Here is a 5,169-nt window from a genome sequence, read left to right as displayed (position 1 = left end):
GATGGCACCTGACAACAACAACAACCAGTAATGTATCAGAGATTCAGTTTCTCCATAGCCTTACCAGCATTTAGTATTGTTACTTTTTAAAAAAAAATTAATTTTAGCTGTCATATACTAAAATAACTTATTGTGGTTTTATTTTGCATTTTGCAGTGGACTACAAAGTTGGTTCCTAAGAAACCCTATACAGGGTTGCTATGGGTCAAAACTGACTCCACAGCACTTAACAACAGCAACAGCAACAGCAATAACAACAACAACAACAACGTTGGCTAGTGAAGTTGAACATTCTTTCATGTGCTAATTTGCTATCCATATAGCCTCTTCAGTAAAATGACTGTCTTTCTAATTGGGTTGTTACATTTTTTTTCCCTTTATTTGTTTGGCTTTTTACTGTTGAGTTTTGAGAATTTTCATATATTTTAGATATGTGTCTTTTGTCCGATGTGGTTTACAAATATTTTCTCCCAGTCTGTAGCTTATCTTTTTATTCTCTTGATAGGTCTTTCATTGAACAAAATTTTTGATGAAGTCCCAATTTTTTTCTTTCTTTTGCTTTTCATCCCTTTGTTGTTGTTATGAAGTGTCGACTCATAGCTCTCCTATATAGGGTTTTCAAGGAGTAGCTAGTGGGTTTGAACCGCCGACCACGTGGTTTGTAGTCCATTGCTGATCCTACAGCGCCACACCAGGAGGGCATATTATTGTTGTTGTGGTTGTTAAGTGCTGTCCAGTCAATTCTGACCCATAGGAGGGCATGGTGTGACTTAATCACTAGAGCAATAGAGTTGGTGCAATCCAGTCAGTTTTGACTCCGATCAACCTTATGTGTGCAAAGTAGAACTGCTCCATTGACTTCTCAAGACTAAGACTGTGACCTTTCTGAAGCAGATCGCCAGGTCTGACTCCCAAGGCACCTCAGAGTAGGTTTGAACTTGCAACTTTTCAGCACTTAACCATTTGAGCCACCTGGGTTTAAGTTCTTTCTTTGCTTTTATTTATTTTTCCTTTTTCTCTCCCCACTGTGGTTTGGAAGAACTGGGGTGTCTTGTTACTGTTCTCCGCAGAGGAGGTGCCTCCTTACTGCTGAGTGGTGGTAAAAGCCTTAACTATCTACTGGGTCTTCTCAGCACCACCCAAGTAGACGTATCCTAGTAAGCATGAACATCTAGATTTTCTACCTGGCCTTCTCTGGCAGGGGGTGGGAATGAGGTAGAGCTCACAGGTACTGCCTAAAATTTTCTGTCTTGCTAGGCTTCACCTTCCCTGGCCTTTTAACTAGAGAAAATAGACTTTTCTTGGACTTTCTTTCTTTTTTCTGCACCCATTGGCTTCTCCAGTACTCAGTCTGGCATCTAGGAGGCAAAACGGAAGGTCAGAGAACTCACCACCTGTTATTCCTCAGGTCCCTAGCTGATCTGCCATCTAACCTTTCAGAATCTTCTTATGCTTGGTTTATATACAATGGCCATGATTTTTAACTGTACTTGGCAAAAGGAATAGAGACAAGTATGCCTATTCCATTTTTTTTTTATTATTATTAAATGTTTTTATTTTGGATTGACTATTCCATTTTTAAGACATGGAAACTGTCCCATATACTTAAAAAAATTAAAACCAGCATCTAAAAATCACAAATTTCACATAAAAATGTAGATTTCTGGCTTCTGAAGAAACATTGGAAGATACGGCATCTTGGACTTGCACATTGGTTTAGTAACCATTTGCTGAGTTGGGCATCCACTGACCTTGTAGATGGTGAAACTGTACTGAGCTTCCTGTTGGTTCCATTGCCCTCATAATGAATGTGTTTGTACTAACTTATAAAAGGCCTGCTTCACTCATTCTTGGTGGTGGTAGTTATGTGCCGTGGAGTAGGTTCCTACTCATAGTGACTCACTCTTAACTCTCCATAAAAGTCTGAGATTGCAACCCCAGTATTATCAAAACTTGTGTCTGATCTCCAGGAAGTGACACCAGAAAAAGAGCCATTGGCAGGATTGTTTAGGGATTCTGCTACAGCATTGCAGAAATGTTCTTTCTCTCCCAGCACAAAACAGCCTTAGCACAGACTGTTCCAAGCAATTGCTGTTAAATAAATAAATAACATTTGCTCTTTCTTTTCTCAGAAAACAGCTAGCTCATTCCTCCTCTTGAGAAACCCCTAATCACGGCTGGAGTTAAGCCTATTCTTGTGGGAGCACTGTAGAGTGAGTCAGTTTACAAATGTGCAAGTCAGCAAGAGCCTTGGATGTTTTAGTAGCTGCAAAGTGAAGACCCCGGGAGAGGCAGTTTTGTGTTCTGGAACAGCTGTGAATGCTGTATTAGTTGTTCCAGCCAGATGGGTGATCTCAGTAATGTAGACATTCCAGTAGGCTCTAGGAGAGGTCTAGAAATGTGGCTCATTTCTCTTTGCAGATTGACACAAGTAATTCTGCCATGGCAGTGCCAAAACCATTCAGCACCAGTGGGCAGCAAAATCATTCTCCAGACAGGGATTTTCAAACTTCTGGAAGTCCCGCTGGGGACACGAGACCTCATGAGCCATCTAGTACCTCTGGCTTTTTCCTGAGAAGAAAGTATCAAGAGTATGTGACCCATCTTCTGTTGTTCACATCCTCACTGTTTTCAGTCCCCTTAGCTTATTACCTTAGACCTTCTATCCCCAGGCAAAACCATCATTGCATCTGACCAGAACTGAGAAATGATTAGCGACCTTTTCTGTTTTCATTACAGGACAAAGTCTAACAATTGACAGAAGCCATGAGTTTCCCACAGAAGCCTTAGCTTCCCTGGTGTGTTCCATCTCTAGATGATAAAGCAGAACGATTCGGTTTATCAGCAAGGAACTCAATTTAACACATCTTAGAGGAGGAGTTACCCTGGGACATCATCATTTCCCTTGACCTCAGTGCCCTGTGCCTGATCCTCCATGCCATAAAGAAGCAAGAGCAGAGCACTGGTGTTAAACTAGAAGGAAACCCAACTTGGAGAGACACTTCAAGAAGGCTGGTCATCACATGTTAGGCCACAAAGCAAACCTCAATCAATTTTAAAACATCAAAATAGTACTGAGTATCTTCTCAGATCCCAATGGTATAAAATTAGAAACTTACAAGAGGAAGATCAAGGGGCTGGTCATATATAATATAATGATAATAGTCGTGATTATCAGGAGAAGAGGAGGAAGAAAAAAGAAAAGGCAGCAGTAGCTATCATTTATCTATACCTAAGCAGAGTCCTGGTGTGGCACTGTGGGTTAATGCACCAGACTGTAAAGCCATTTGAATTGTAAGGTTGGAGGTTCAAGTTCATCAGCTGCTCCTAGGAAACCGTATACAGGGTTGCTATGGGTCAGAACCGACTCGACGGCACTTAACAACATGTTCTGAGTTCAATGATGTATCTGTTCATTTAATTATCAGCGAAATCTTATGAAGTAAGTAGAGTGATCTCTATTTTGCAGTTGAAGAAACTACAGCTCAGATAGATTCTGTGATGTGCCTAAGGTCACACAACTAGAAAGTGATAGAGCAGGGTTTTGAATACAGATCCTTCTGCCTCTGGATATGTTTCATTAGCTCCTCTGCTCTGCTCTCAACCATCCTTCACGGTGCTCTGGATCCCAGGAGACACAGGAACAACAACAATGGAATCAATCCCTTGCTGTCTGGCTTCTGGTTGAGTTTGACCAATGAAGAATCCAGATAGGTGGGAGATCAGGTGGAGAAAGGAGAGTGAAGGGGGGTGTTTAGCACACACACACAGGGTTGCTGCAGGCTGGCCGCTCTTATTCACAGGAAGGTCTGACATCTGGTCAGGTGTCCTCTCTACACAAGCCAGTGTCTGAATTTCCAGTAGTATCTCCCTCCCCCTTTCAGTCTCCCAAATACTGCACTCTCCTTTGTGATTTCTCTACATTCTGTTCACACCTTTGTAAATAATGCCTTTATTAAATGCTCTTCAAATCGTTCTAAATTGAATACACCATCTGTTTCCTGTTGGGATCTTCCAAAGACTGCTCATAATAGAGAGCTGTAGATTAGGTTTTCAAGCTAAATCCCATTCATTATTTATTTAGAACCCTTACTGGGATTTATCTGAGGAACATGGGCAACATAATGGTTGGTGTCCTTGTCGCTGACCACTTCATTCTGGCAGGAACAGGGGAACAAAGCTCAGTGCTGCAGAGCTGCTCATCTTGCAGCTGTTGTCCCCAGCTTCTCTCTACTGTCTAGACTGAGAGGACACTTCACTCTGCCTTGCTTCTGGAGCATGCATCAAACCTTCTACTCCAGGTCCAACTGATTCAAATTGGGTTTTTGGATTGCTTGATGCTATGAGGCAAGTAACATGTCTACTGACCTTGACGCTTCAAGTAGAATTTTGTAACTTGGAGTTTTTCTATCCTTCCTGTGGCTGTAAGAGCTAACCAGGCTAGTGGGAGGCACCATATTCCAGGGCTGCTCAGCCAGGAGTGGTAGAGAAGTACCTTCAACAGTATGCAGATTAAAGTAGACTTGGCCTGTGTCATTTCTGCTCAAATGTCTGTGATTTGTAAGTGACAGGTGCTAATTATAAGAATTTTCATTATAACTAGAATTGAGTGAGTCTTTCAGGTGCCCAGACTGGGTAGTGTGGGGAGGGAGAAAGCACCATTTTACTGACTCTAGATTGGGACTTCAGGGCTTTGTTTCCCTGCTATTCACTCTGCTGCATTTCCACTGCCACTGTCTTAGGCCAGGCCTGGGACTCATCTCCCCACTACTCTTCTGCTTCCTCCATGCTGGTGATGGCTGGATATGGAGTAAAGGACCTGGTTTTACCCCAAGTAAACTTGTCCTTGGCTCTGGAGAAATAAATAATCACTGGAGTAATTGGTGCTTTGGTCTAGAATTCCCAGGCCATACCTAAGGATTTGTGCTGCTGAGTTAAGGGTGGCCAGAGCAGAAAAGACTCACCTAGAGGCCATCAACTAGCCTCAGGGGGCAAGATTCAGGACTAGCTAGTAAGAGTCCTGGTGTGGTGCTGTAGGATAAAGTATTGGACTGCAAGGTCAGTTTGAAACACAAGGTTGATGGTTCAAACTCACCATCCGCTCCTTGGAAACCCTATATCAGGTTGTTAAGTGACAGCACTTAACAACTTAATAGCACTTAACAACAA

The 5,169-nt window shown here is 42.3% G+C and overlaps 1 pseudogene; it reads right to left on the bottom strand.

Annotated features, from left to right (window-relative positions):
- The window catches only part of LOC102821959, a 27,399-nt pseudogene extending 22,862 nt beyond the window's left edge, over positions 1 to 4,537 (bottom strand).
- Between the last annotated feature and the right edge of the window lie 632 nt (positions 4,538 to 5,169).

The sequence above is a fragment of the Chrysochloris asiatica genome, unplaced genomic scaffold (assembly GCF_000296735.1).
Source record: "Chrysochloris asiatica unplaced genomic scaffold, ChrAsi1.0 scaffold00106, whole genome shotgun sequence".
Classification (NCBI taxonomy): domain Eukaryota; kingdom Metazoa; phylum Chordata; class Mammalia; order Afrosoricida; family Chrysochloridae; genus Chrysochloris; species Chrysochloris asiatica.
Note: the sequence above shows the minus strand (reverse complement) of the source record. Positions and strands in the feature narration are given on the sequence as shown.